This window comes from Cyrtonyx montezumae, unplaced genomic scaffold (genome assembly GCF_038088225.1).
Source record: "Cyrtonyx montezumae isolate F1298 unplaced genomic scaffold, pur_monq_1.0 scaffold_12, whole genome shotgun sequence".
Taxonomy (NCBI): Eukaryota; Metazoa; Chordata; class Aves; order Galliformes; family Odontophoridae; genus Cyrtonyx; species Cyrtonyx montezumae.
The window spans coordinates 15,903,835-15,918,511 of record NW_027071848.1 but is presented as its reverse complement, the minus strand read 5'-3'; the positions used below and the strand labels follow the sequence as shown (position 1 = coordinate 15,918,511).

Here is a 14,677-nt window from a genome sequence, read left to right as displayed (position 1 = left end):
CCGTGACAATCCTGAATTACTGCACTGAAGCTGTTCTGCTGCAGTTTGAGGCTCAGCCTGATGGTGCAAGAGTGCAACAGGGTCCCATCTCAACTGTGATTCATCATTTAGTGCACCAAGGCTGTAGGAGATTTCAGTAGGACCCTGTAAAAGATTTTATCAGGACTCTATATCTTCAGTGTCCTCTCAGTTGGAGCTCATTGTAGGACTGGGTTCCAAATGACCTTCTTCTTGTATTATACCATATCACTATGGACAAAGGAAGCCAAGAAACCAGATTTTCAGACACAACAAAGAGCAGCATATGTGAGCAGACAGAGGGTATTGAAGGGAGAGGTCTTATCGTGCACGGCATTTTTACAGGTGCTTAATTTCAAACATGAGAACAACCATGCTGCTGTCAATGAATTGCTTATGAACTTAAAATCAAATGCATGCTTTGTTGGATTAAGGCTGTAGGATAGTCTTGCCAAACTTAGCCCCCAGTTCTTTCTAACTGTATGACTAGGTCAACCTGTTCCTCACCATTCCCTCATGCAAAGATGATTAAAGTATAACAAGTGGCTCTCTCACATGGCTTTAAAAAACAGACTAATGAAAAAACCCACCTGTGTCATCCATGGAGATGCAGCACTGACCAAAGCTATGTGGGATGCTAATATGTTACCAACTATGTTGTCCTTTCATGTCGATGAATATTGCAGGTACGTGTCACTTTCACTACCATGAATCATTAGTCATGTTAGCAGTTCAGCTGGAGCGTACCCATGCCTGAAGTCATCTGGATGCCTACCAAATGCAGCTCAGGATACACTTCAGTAAAATCATGGTAATCACAGTGTGGAAAATCCTTGTCTGCTTGCTAAGGACACCCATTGGCACCAGGAAGTTTATACTTCCATCTTAATTTTAGAAACAGCTTTGGGGGGAAGTGACAGTGTTCGGGTTTACTTGATGTCTCATCAGAGATAGGAAATATTTTTGGTTTTTGAAAAGCAGACACACAGCTGCAAACACAAGGCTAGGACCATGCATATACCACGGTTTCAAACATCATTTCACCAAAAGGAACTCCAAAACACCAAACTCAGCTGAACACTTCGACGGGCAAACAGACTTTGCTTTCTGCTCTGTGATTTTCTGAAACGTGTTCTCATTGCCAATGGGGATAAATTTACTTAGGGAGGGAAAAAATAAATCATAGTCATGAAATATGCCTAGTTGGAAGGGACCCATAAGGATTTTTGAGTTGAACTCCTGGCTCGAAACAGGACCACCCCAAATCCAAACTCTGTGTCTGACAGCACAGTCCAAATACTCCTTGAACGTGAGCACCCCAGGGCATGGTTGGCCCTTTGGGACCCTGGGCACAGTGCTGGCTCGTGTCCAGCTGCTGTCACCCAAAATGCCCAGATCCCTTTCTGTGGGGCTGCTCTTCAGCCTCTTGTCTCCCAGTCTGTACACTGATCCAGGGTTGCCCTGTCCCAGGTGCAGAATCCAGCACTTGTTCGTGTTAAATTTCCTGCGGTTGGTGATAGCCCAAATCAAGCCTCCTACCTAGGTGCTTAATTTTAGGCACCAGAGTCTCATGAAGCATCCTCCTGGAGATCACAGGAGCTGCTGTGAGTGATGTCCTGCCAGACTGGAAGCTCAGCCCTGCCTTGTGCTCCTTCAGCGGTCGCCTTAGGAGAAACCTCAGCGAACATTCACAGCGTGACAGTGCCGCTCGTGGGGCTGTGGGGACCTCTCGTGGTAGACACCCGACGAGCAAACCCCGGAGCTATCCCCTGGCGTACAGCAGCACCTTGTCCCTGCTGAGAGGGATGGGAAAGAGAATTAACACGAATTAGCAAGAAGAAATTAAGCAATGCAATGACTAGTGCTCGATGTCAGTGCTGGTAAAATCATACTGCATGAAAATCCACGCTTTTTGAAGAAATCGGTGCCTATATTCATTGTGCATACATAATTTTCCATGACATTTATTCCAGAAGAGATTTTCCATACCCATTGCATTTCGAGGGACCCACTCTTTGAACCCTCCATTAGACAGAAATCCCAGAATTCTTTATATCTTTTTGCAATACTAGTTTTGCAGAGTTATAAAAGTATTTGGTGTTATTCCTGTATTATTCAGTATCTCCTTGTTTCTTCATTGCATCCTCCCTTCCCTTCCCTTCCCTTCCCTTCCCTTCCCTTCCCTTCCCTTCCCTTCCCTTCCCTTCCCTTCCCTTCCCTTCCCTTCCCTTCCCTTCCCTTCCCTTCCCTTCCCTTCCCTTCCCTTCCCTTCCCTTCCCTTCCCTTCCCTTCCCTTCCCTTCCCTTCCCTTCCCTTCCCTTCCCTTCCCTTCCCTTCCCTTCCCTTCCCTTCCCTAAGTCCCAGGAGGAAACTACAGAACTGGTGAATGAAGTATCTGTACAGGGCACTTTCAAAATTTCTATAATAAATAATAAAATTAGAGACAAAAGTAATTGTGACATTGGGCAAAAGTCAACATGAATGTTATCAGTGCAAATTGTGCCTCTCATACATAATCATAGAGCAGCAGCATATGAAGGTATTGGAAATCCTATCTGTCTAGACTGCCAAAGGCATTTCTAGTTCCTTGCCAAAGGCTTTCAAGGAAATGTATGTAGTTAAAGGGTAAGACTGCATGGATAACTGGATATAGATAGTTGAAAGAGAGAAAGTAGCAGTAAATAGTCAATATATGCTACATATCTGTATACATATATGTAGCACATATTATCTGTATGCATATATGTGAACTCTACCACATTCCTAAGATGCAGTGCAGATGCAATGCTGAGTTTTTGCACTCATGCTGAGCACTGCAGTCCCAGTACTTGCTATGACCTGGCTTCAGTCTCTGGTAGGCAGCTGCTTCTGACAGTAGGTTCTTCATGGGGCCACTGAGCCTGCACTGAGCTATCTGACTTCCATGGCCTTTTTGCACTTATTGTGAAGTTTTGTCCACCAGTGTTGCCAGTACGAAATGAACAGTAGAAAAAACCTGTCTCCTGGATTTCAACACTCGGTGTTGAAACCAGCTCTTCACTTCAGCTGTTCCCACCTATCTCAAGGACACAGAGAAAGCTGCATGCATGTCAGTGGTTAATGCATCAAGTGCCCTCTGTAATGGGGTCAGTCAGGCTGCATGGCTCTGTCTGGGCTGTGTGCCATGGGCTGACAGAGCTGGCTTCTGCATTTTAGTGAGAGAGTGAATGCATCGTGATCTTTGTTTGTAATTTCCCTGCTGGGAGTTCTTACTTGGTAATCCAGTCCTTTTATGACTCCTCCTATTCAGATGATAAACTAAATTTTCCATTGCTGTGGAGATACAAAAACACCAAAAATTTTTTTCATACGATTCCATGAACATGAGAAATATGCATGTATGTGTTTCAATTATAAAAAGCATGGTTAGTGAAAAAGAAGCAAAGAAACATGTCAAGATATTCTGAGCTTAAATTCAAATATTGAAGAGCTGCGCAGTTCCACAGCATTGGTGGCACTGACACTGGCAGCCTGGGCTGCCCACATCCTGATCACACCAGCTCCAGAAGATCAGATTGGCGTTTTGTTCATCCAAATGCTGATAGCTTGGCCCCACTGACATTATTGTCATGGCACAAATTGCCTGGGCAAGATGGAGTTTTAATTATCCTGGATCACAGCCTAGAAATATTAACATTTATTATTTATTTATTTTAATCAGGACTTCCAAGAATTCTATCTTAAATACCATCAATTGGAAATTGCAGAAAGCACTATTTTGATGTAAAAGAGTATCAAACTTGAGAGCTTGTGAGTGTTTGCACTCACTCCATGGAATATTGTCTCTTCCCATCATTCTCTTTCTTTCTCTCTCTCTCTTTTTTTATTTTTATTTTTATTTTTTTTTCCTTCTTCCCCTTTAAAGCTCATGTGAGTCACTTGGACCACACTGTGATGAAATGTTTGTTGATCTAGGCATTACAATGTTGTATGATGTAGTACAACATCTAACTAACAAAGCCTCTGATATTTAACTTCATACGATAGAAAACCTCTCTCTTTCAACTGCAACTTTAAGAAGTTAAAGCTCCCTTGCAACAGCTGAACTGAGTCAATCACATAATTTAAACTTGTGTGATTTAAGGAAGATTTCAGCTCTCCTCACTCAAGGTGCCTGGGCTACGTGTGGACAATGAAACCTTGAGCTCAGCATGGAAACCTTTACATGCACAGAAGCCGAACATGGACACATGCTTTTGAAATCCAGCTCTCCCTAAAGTCATTCAGGGAGAAAGAAAATGAAATGCAAGAGGCAGAAAAGACTGATCCTGGCCGGGTACTTTTTGTGAGCTATCAGCTCTGTAGGCAGTCCCTGTGAGCAACTGCCTGCTCTCCATCAGTGTCCAAAGTTATACCAGATGTAGCGGTGTCAGCGAGCCTTCTAATCTGACTATGATTTTCACAGCTGCGATGGTGAATTCATCAATTAAATGCCTATTGTTGCCTTTGTTTTAAAATGCTCCTGGAGGGGAAATTCTCCCTCCACCTGCTTCCCATCAGGAAGCCCAGCTGCTTCTCTGGCCCCAGCTTCCAGACAGAAGGCTGCCTCAGCTCATGCTCCCCAGTAGGAAGATCCCAGATGAGAATAACAGTTCTCAGTCCATTTTTTTTCTTTTTTTTTTTTTATTCTGTAGAAAGTGAATTTTAAAGGACTGTGGTTCAGAAAGTATACGAGCAATTTGTGAGAGAGCATTTTCTAAACCTTTTCTTCTCAAGGTCTTTCTTCCCCATTGCCTCCTATTACCACCATGGCTCAGTTCTCAGCCCCACGTGGACACCTTCTCCTTAAGAGGTCAGTCACAGAGCAATGATGCCACCTCACTGCTGTGCATGACTGATGCCACCACTGACCTGAATGGCTGTGGCCTATGTGTGTGCTCTGCTTGTAGCAAGGCCATGTGCCCAGCGTGCCATTGCAACAGAGGCAAAGCCCCAAGCAGTTAAACTTAGGAGTGAGATGACAGCTGGGTGAGATCACTGTGCTGCAGGAGCTTATCCAGCAGCATAATGCTTTGGAGGCTGGCATGGTGTGTTTTTGTGGCCAAACAGCCTGGTCTGCCTGGTTACAATGCCCTTTTGTTTACTTGAACTCTGAGAGGATTTCATACAGAGATCAGGGAGAACTTTGGTAGAGCTGAGATGTGATCACCAGGAAAATATGTTTTCCCTCGTCTCTGTGCGACAAAAGGCAACAGTGTATGGCCAATTCTTGCATTTACTTATGCTCAGCACCTCTTGAACTTTCATAAACAGGGCTGTACCTATGAGGATGTTGGCCTGATAAGCTGCTTGTAAGTAAATTCCAGGCCTTATGATAATGCACAAAATTACACCCCCTATCAAACCTAATTCTACATGAAACATCATGGGACAGGCTTCTATTCCTTAGGAGATTGATATCCTTTAATAAAACACTGCAGACAATCCTTAGTGTTTGCAGCATTACTTTGACCTTCAATGTGAGAGAAGTCAGCCTCAGCTTCTTGGCAGGAAAACAGGTCTTTTTTAAGCAAAAGCAGCAGAGTCATAGTAAAGTCCTGGAGTTCTTTAAGGAGGAGCTGCCTGCCTGTACAAAGCTGCAGTACTGTTGTTTTCCTCCTCTCAGTGGTTGTTTTCTGCACCTTTGCAGACATTACCCTGTGGACAAATGAATTCTTGTTTATCTTGAGGCAACGAAGGACTGCAGAGGGAGATAGAGCACCAAGCTCACAAGAAAATCCCCAGTTTCATATTTTTGGCCACTCCTGAAACCCTTGTGAAATGCTACATTAGTGTAATATTTTAAATGGAAATGGAGAGAAACTGGATGTGTCTGTGGAAGTGGGTTGCTGGATCATGGGCATGGATAGCATTCTGCACTGACGTGGAACTTCAAACAGCAGGGCTGGCAAGTTTAGAAGAGCTCTCAGAGTTCTCTTGGTTTCCCTTGAAGGGACAAGCTGATGACTTAACATGGGCGACTAGCAAGTGAGAGAATTAAAAAACCTTAGAAGTGCCATAAATGGTACAAACTTCATTTCCAATCAAGGTTGTGTCTGAGATCCCAGATGCTTCTGAGGTCTGCTTTGTGAATGGAATGAGAATTAGAATAGGAATGCAAAATATTGTAAGGAGGTAAGCTTTAAAATGTGTAAATGATTCCCAGTGCCCCAACTTGAAAAGGAGAGAGCAAACTCAGTATGCTGCTGGGAGTACACAGACTTCTGAGTCTTGATGTAATCAACACTGAAGAAACCAACTCAGGGAGCCCTAAAAAGCACAAGCATTGCACACTTCTGTTGAATGAGGGAGTCTGAAGCAGAATAGCTAGAGTATTTTCTAAAGCTGCTCCAGAGACAAGAGGTTTTCTGAGGGACGAGTAGTGACCATTGTAAGTGTAAACATCCTCTAACACAGTGGGATAGCTCAAACATGAAATCAATAGAGAATCTGGTATTTCTGCTGCATGAACTGAAAGAAAAATGCAGAAAGTGGAGAAATTGTGCAGAAATGTGGTAGAAAGTAGATTAGAATGGAACAAAAGAGAGCAAAACTCCGAGTCAGATCTGTTACAGTAGGTATCTGCTTCAATTACAAGCTATGCCTTGTTATCTATGTGCGTTATCTCCTTGAAATGAAGTGGGCCTTCTGTCTCGGTATTGTCCTCTATTAGTCGACTACTCTGTGCCTGTGCTTAACATTGTGCTGCTGAAACATGAGGTTGGATCATATCTCTTTAAAAAAAAAAAAAAAGAAAGAAAGAGAAACCCAGGCTGGGAAGGGGGAGCTAGAGCTTCTGCTGCATTGGGCTGCTCTGATACACAGAGGCTGCAGCAGTGGTCACGCATCCCTCCACAGCTTGCTGATTTTGCAAGAGAGGAGGAAGAAGGATCATTTTGCAGTCCAGATGCTGTCAAACACAAGCAACCAGTGGAAGAAATGGCACAATGAGCAGACGAGCATGTGGAAGCAGTTTATGAAGGAATAGTTAAACACGGAGCTTTGTCCTGGCTGATGCTGTAAGTACGAGCGCAATCTCAGATCCCGTGGTCTCTGTAGCTGGTTGTGGGAGATGATTTAGGAGCATCCCAATGCTTTGGGAGATATTTTACATGTGTTGAAATGCTTTTAGAACTCACGTATGAAGAAAGCATTGACTGTGGTATGTTTAATAGTGAGGCAAATAGCAGCACTGCCTGCATCTCGACAGGGATTTCGGGTGACTCATGAGCTGCAGTGAGCTGGCAGGGTGGGTGAAACATAGGGCTCTGCATAGGAGCATCTCGGTTCCGGATGGCTCAGCCGGGCTCCCCACTGCAGCCGTGCAGTGCTGCAGTACTGCCCTGCTTCTGAACCGGCCTTTGGAGCTCCGGGCTGCCTCCAGGCACAGGGGGACAAAGTATGTTATTTCACGCTACAGTGGCTGACCTGATTTTCAAAAATGCAACAATTTTTCGTTATGCAGCGTTACTTCGTACTAGGTGCCCTGTTCTTAATTTCCCTTATGCATGCAGTTGTAGAAAGCTTATGAAATTCCAAGAGCTTTGCCTGCTACATTTGGCTGGGTCTTAACATAGCTTGAAGAGTGCGCCAAGTATGATTTATTACTCCCAGGAATGAACATTTTCCTGCCTTTTGTTCCATTTCTAGCTGATGTAGATGTATGCATTTCTAAATGTAAACATTTGTTCTTATGGAAATGCAGTGTTTTGTTTTCTGGCAGATGATTTGACGCCATTTGTTCTCCATCTGCTCTGAGGAGCTAAGTCAAACTTTAAATTTGGCTTTAATGCCAGCTTTAAAACCAAACTCAAAAAACAAAAGTTGCAAGCAAGTTTATCACACTGTTTCAGGGGAAACTTTGGTAACCATGCTTTTTTTTTTTTTTTTTTTAATAAATATAGCTAAAATTGTCTGTGCAGCAGAGTGAAAAACTAAGTGATGAGTATTTTCCTTGTTCTGTATGAATGTATTCATTCTGCTTTAATCTACTTCAGTATGCTTAGGGCTATGCTGATTTGTTCTGAAGCAAAGATTTTCATCTTTTTGATGGCCTTTGCAGCTTTACCTTGGTGCTCACCATCTGCTGCAGGAACCCCAGGGAGATCTCACTTTGGCAGCAGGGAGGCTGTGCCGAGCAGCCCTGCTGGTGTGTCAGGGAGGGTGAGTAGGTGACACAAGGAGTATTCATTTTCTGTACATCTCCTCTGGGACCTGTCAGAACTGCGGATGCGGGCAAGTAAACACTCACTTGTGACCCTGTCACTCTGGGGACATGCCACCCATGCACTGAGGAACCCAAAGGGATTTTTTCTCATCATCACCCTTGGCATTGTCCTCGCCTTGTGCTCTCAGAGCTATCACATATTGTGACAATTCATTTGCATTTTCAAAGAAAATTCTTACTGCTTGCTATCCAAACCTAAATTATAAGAGGCCCAATTTAGTCCTTAATTAGCTTACAGCAAAACATCATTACCTGAGGAGTGTCCAGAAGGGAATGTGAATACTGAGGCTGTGGCATTGCCAGTGTTTGCTCTTGCCCTTTCTCTCCTATGCAAGGATTGTCACCAACACTACGCAGTGTCTCTGGTTAGAAACAGAATTTTCAAAGATTAAGAGAGTAATCACTTGCTTTGTCATGTGAGTGTTATATGAACACAAACAGAATACAAAAAGCCAATCCCACGTAGAGAATTTCTGTTCCCACAGAAAATGTGCAGGACCATGACATAATTTAATTAGATAAAATTGTTTTATAGGCTGCTTACTGTTGTGTGAAGGCAGTGGGAAAAGTTCAGCTCATGTGTACTTCCATTGTTTTCAACAGAATTACACTGGGGTGGATTTGGCATTTTTGGGGCCAACTGGAAAACCATTTCTTTCTCTGAACCGTCTACTTAATTGTTTTCCTGCTTCTCAGACATGAATCTTTATGGACTTCAGGGCAGCAGGCCAAGATCCATACAAAAATAAAAGGAAGGACCTCAGATGCCCAAGGCTCCCTGTGAAGTCAGTGGAAGCACAGGAGTCCTTCCCAGAAAACTGACAGTCCACATACCTAAAATGAGCCAGAGGTCATTGTGCTCACAGTGACTGGGGCTTAGAAAGAACTGCATTATATTGCATGTTAAAATACATGGAAGTGTAGGTTTTTGTAATCCAAAAGAGCATTTTCTTGAAGACTTTAACCAGTAAATGTCTAGCTGCCCAGTTTGTTTAAACACTTTAGGATAATACACAGAAATGGAAATGCACAGAAAAACATGCATGTCAGTTTTCCAAGTAGTTGATCCTCTGGGAGATTTAATCTTTGTAGAAATAAGCATTAAATAGTTCAGCAATAACACAGTCTAGCAATTACTTCTGCCTCAACTAGGAAATACAAGTTGCACATTAATTTGGTGCAACAGACTTTTTTTCTTCATATTCTTATTTTTCTCATCAGTGTGTAATTAATGGGTATACATTCATTTTGGCAGTCTTGAACTAAGTCTTTAAACAAAGTGGTCTATCTAGTTTATTAGCATATTAGCTTTTTTTTTTCCCATCTCACCAGTCAGTCTTAAATTTACCTGTATAGATTTTCTCTGCCCACATGAAACTGAAAGAGGTGGGTGATGATTAAACTCAGAACACAGTGGAACAGCTGTTCTGAGCTTCTCCTGTGACTTCTAAGGAGGGCATAAATATGCAAAGGCTTCTCTTAGCTGTAACATTTGGCTTCTTTTCCTTACAGAGAATATATCTAGTTGCATAACACAGAATCACAGAATTATAGGGGTTGGAAGGGACTGCAGGAGATCATTGAGTCCAACTCCACTGCTTAAGCAGGTTTCCTACAGTAGGTCACACAGATAGACATCCAGATGGATCTTGAATATCTCCCTAGAAGGAGACCCCACAACCTCTCTGGGCAGCCTATTCCAGTGTTACATCACCCTGACCATAAAGAAGTTTTCCTGCATCTTAGTATGGAACTTCATAGGTTCAAGTTTTAGGCTGTTGCTTCTTAGACTGTATCTCACCTACCTGAAATGTGGCAGCTGGTAGAAAATAGCTAAAGGTCTGAGCTTTACCTCTGGGCTTCCACAAAGAAGGAAATAATAATGTTAGTATTTAAATTACTAGTTTTAATTAAAGCTTTTATTGAAGCAGCTTGTGCTTCACATAATTATTTTAGGATAGGCTAATATACGTGGCTGCCTATTTGTTAGTTTTACATGGTACATGCAGAAACTCTGCAGCATTAACATAAAAATCACATTCATGTTTCAACCAATGTAAGCTGAGATCCTTGAGATCATGACAGAGGGTTTAGAGTGGTCTGGTGTGATTTACAAACAGGCGCCAGCTGTCACTGAGTCTTGTTGCATAAAATCCCACTATGAAAAGTTGCAAATGTCAGGAGACGTCTGGAAACCCCATGGGAAAGAAGGAGGATTGCAGCCTTGTGCTCTCAATCCTTTCTTATACCACCTGTGCTTCCCCCCTAGACTGCTCATGTGAACTTTTCCATTTCAAATTCCTCCTTCTGTATAATTCTTTTTTCTCCGTCTCAGGCCAACTGCTACATCAATTATAACTTCTGATCCACTCTCATTAGTTTTTCTGTAATAGCAGTATCCCTGTCCTGCCTTAGTTCCCAGACAACATCTCACATTACTCCCATGTCCTGAGGGTGGATTTAGAGGCACTGACCATACCTGGGCTGCTAAATAAGAAAGCCAGAGAAGAAGAACCTGCCTAAGCCTTTAGTTGTCTCCTTTGTGCTTAGTGGTGCATCCAAACTCATGCCTAGACTGGGACCATGCAAACATCTTATCTTGAGCCAGTCTCTGGCAAGAGCAGTTCATTGACAGGAGACAGGCTGTGTGCTGTAGAGTGATCTTTGCATTGTCAACTGATGTGGACTCTTTCCAGGCACTAACAAATAATTTTGGTTTTGTTATCTCAGTGTTCATGTTGGTCTGGCACTGGAGGCCTGTCTCCTGATATAGGCTTTTGTTAGTCTGGCAGTATTGTGCCCACAACAGCACTGATCCACCAGAGCAAAGTAGACTTAAGAGCTGAAGAATTTAATGGGATTTTCAGTTTGCTTTGGCTACATCTGTCAACACTAAACACATCTCTTTGAATTGTATTGGTTATTTGATGTTTATTCAGTGTGTGTGTATGTACACATAAGGACTTCCTCTATAGAGCAGTCATCAGCTTGGGACATACACAATTATATATGATAAAATGGCTGCATATGTTACAGAGCACTTTACTGCAGAAAAAAATGGATTATTAAACCTGAAAGGGCTTTTTCATCTTTCCTAAAAGCCACAAAAAGTAAATTATTTCAGTTTCTCATGAGCTGTGACAAGGATGATGTCAGCCAAGTTGTGCATGCTTTGTCTCATAAAAAATAAATGAGAATGACCACATCTCCTCTTTCTCTAATGCATTAGTGTTATAGCTGGATGTAAAAGGCAGCAGCCTACTTTATATGGGAGATAATGGAATTGCTCAGATGTGACTGAAAGTATTGATCTTAGGGGCTCCTGCTTGCCACCCTATGTCTTAATCTCTGTCATCTCTCTCACAACGTGTAAAATACTGCCTTGTTTAAGAGGAATAACAATAGGATCTTAGAGTATTTGAAATAAATAAATAAATAATCCCTGGAAATAATAGAACAAAGTCCAATGTCTTTTTGTTCATTCTAAATTTTAGAATATATGAATCTTCCAAACACCCTTTCAGTGGACCTTCATTCGTTATTTATTAATTTAGCAACTCCAACCTGAAATACCCTTCTCATTTCCTTCTTTCTTTCTCCTGCAGCACTTGCAGAGAGAGCTTTGTTGTTATAAGCTTCTCATTAATCATAATTTTCACTAATAGGATGCTGCTTAATCAAGTACTTCAAACCACTCTGCAAACACACACAGATGCATCTTTATGATACCTCTGTAGCTTAATATAGTTGTTTCTGAATAACGCTATTTCTGTTTCATATGCTAAAATATCCATGTTTCTTTCCATCGTTCACCTTCCTAACATTTTTAATTAGGAAAAACAGCACTGAAATGACTGCTTAGAAAACAAGATTTCTAATTGGGCATCTTGTGAAGCAACAGGAGTAATGGAAGAGATGTCAAGTCTTGTGCATACGAGATCTTAGCAGAGTTGTCCTAAGAATATTTTTAAACAACAGTTGCTACCATGAATGACAGCTGCTAAACATGCTGCATTTCCATGCTTTCACACTGATGTGCAGCATCTGCAAAGGAGTTAACTATTCTCAGCTTTGAAAAAATGTTCTCCTCACCATCTCGACATCCTGAATCCAGCCAACCCTGTGTGTTGCTCTCCTTGCTTCTGCAACATTTGGCATTCCCAGACGTAAATTTTCAGCATAGCATGTCTCAGTTTAGAGACGAACCCTCCCACTTACAGAGGAGGCATTCATATAGATAATTTATCTCCTTAAAAGCATAATAATCATAGACAGAAAATGCCATGCCATTTGTCTTCAGTTTTGTCTGACAAATGGCACAGATGTCTGTCAAACTCTGTCCATACTTTTGTAAGTATGTTGGGATCTTAAGAGCCTCTTGCTGCTGCTGCCTTTATATAGGAATCAGCTTGGAGGACAGAGAGAGAAGGCAGTGTGTTTACTTTTGATTAATATCAGTGTCTGAAATGAAAATTCAGTTGCTTCAGAGGGATACATCGCTTGGTCTAAACAAGACTCGGTGTCAAGTGGATGAGCAGCCCATAGAGTCATAGAATCATCAGGGTTGGAAAAGACCTCCTAGATCTTGGTGGTTTTCTCACTACTGAGTCCATTGCTGAAGAAACGCTTCTTACTCTGCAGGAACATTTTCTTGCCTGTAATGTGGAATTGTTTTGAGCTATTGTTTGCAAGCTATTCCCTGTATTTTCTTAAGGTCAAGCCTTTCTCCTTGAAAAGAGTTGTGAAGGCATACAACATTAGGTCTGTGAAAGTGACTTTATGCTATAAAAGTAGGATTTTTATACAGCTTCACTGTCTCTACTTCAGGCCTTTCTGACCCAGAAAGTGTCCTTCCCAAACTTCTAAAGACCACAGGATTGTCACATGGGGCAAAGAAGAGACACAGGGTCTGTGGTCCTGTTATAGCACGGTCATAACTTTGAACACATGAGACAATAGGCACCATCTTGAGAAAGGACTAAGTCCTGCTTTTGCAGCACAGGACTGTAGTAGTGTAGGCACAGTCAGTATGTGCTGTATATATTTCCAAGATGGAGAGAAAGACGTTATCCAGATGGTCTAAAGGCTATGCACATTTCTGTAAATATAAATGGCCTCTTATGAATGGAATGGGAACACTTCCCAAGTCTTCTGCTCTGCCATATTGCTGCTACTGACATCATCTTTTTGCAGAAAATTATGTCTGTCCTGGATCTTAAAGGTTATATTATCTTTTTCTATGCCTTTGTCTATCCTTGCTGATACTGACCCAGATGCTGTTGTTCAAGATTTTACTGCCTTGCCAAAAGAGTAAGGCTGCTGTACTCTTCACTTTTATTTTCCTGAGCATGAGCTATCTGCCCTTATTTTCAAGGCCTTTGCAACTCTAATGCATGTTGTTCTCCAACACTGTGAGACTGACATCCCTCTTCAGTTGGCTAATAATATTTTCTGATGTTACAATGTTCTGTTTTTTCAGTTGAACCTCGCTGTATTTTCTCCACAAAAAAATTCAAAGGCTGCTACATGCTAATCTGAATCAAGTGATGATTATGAGGGACTGCACAATTTGTGTCTGAAACCACATCATGCAGCATGACCATATTTCCCTACCAGCTGGTGCTAATGGGTAGGAAACTGTAGATGCCTTCATTTCCTCCTTGTCTTTCCTCATTACTGTTCTTTCAAAAACATCCTAGAGAACTCAAGTAATAAAGTATGAAAAGTAGACAGTTTTTTAGCCATTCAGGTGCAACTGTTTTTGCTTGTAATGAAAATTGTACTTGTTTTTGGAATGATTCTGGATTAGGCACTAGGTACTTAGTCACTGTGACACTTAGGGAATTGTGAATGGCTGTTCTGGAAATTTTCTGAGACAACAGAGAAGTCTTTACAGTTCAATAAGGCCGTGTTTTATGCAAGTGCTGTAACATCTAAATATCTAAATACCAAGTACTAATCACTCGTATGGCTCAAACATTAGGAATAAGTTGTAGTAAATCTGATGCTACATGCTTGGCCTCAAACAGCCAAGGGCTTTGATGGTTTCCTCTCTGAGGCAGCCAAACTCCAAAGCACTTCAAAGAGGGAGGATAAGCAAGCATAACTGGCTATCACTGGAGTTTATATATATTTCCCATAGTTCAGGACCAGACTGGTCTAAAGTAATAGGTCTTCATTTCACAGCTGTGGCCTGTTCGTTTAGATGGGTGTTATGTGTTTGCAGACTGCTGCTGATTACTTGATTCCTTCTAACATTTGTAGGTGAAGTATCTTTATCTCAGTTTTGATACTTTCATGCAACTATAACAAGCAAATAGCTATTACAAAATATTTTGCTTCCTGCACTAAATCAGGCAGTCCTGTGCTATGTCTGGGCACAAGGCAAACACAACAAAATCAGCATCAACATTG

The 14,677-nt window shown here is 41.8% G+C and overlaps 1 protein-coding gene across 2 annotated transcripts in view; it reads left to right on the top strand.

Annotated features, from left to right (window-relative positions):
* Positions 1-6,829: 6,829 nt before the first annotated feature.
* SACS (sacsin molecular chaperone) overlaps positions 6,830-14,677 on the top strand; it is a 56,986-nt gene continuing 49,138 nt past the window's right edge. The window contains exons 1-2 of one of the 2 annotated variants that reach the window (XM_065730117.1): positions 6,830-7,055; positions 8,099-8,199. The gene's annotated coding sequence lies outside the window, so the exon portion shown is untranslated. The remainder of the gene's footprint in view (positions 7,056-8,098; positions 8,200-14,677) is intronic. The other variant, XM_065730116.1, reaches the window with a different exon arrangement.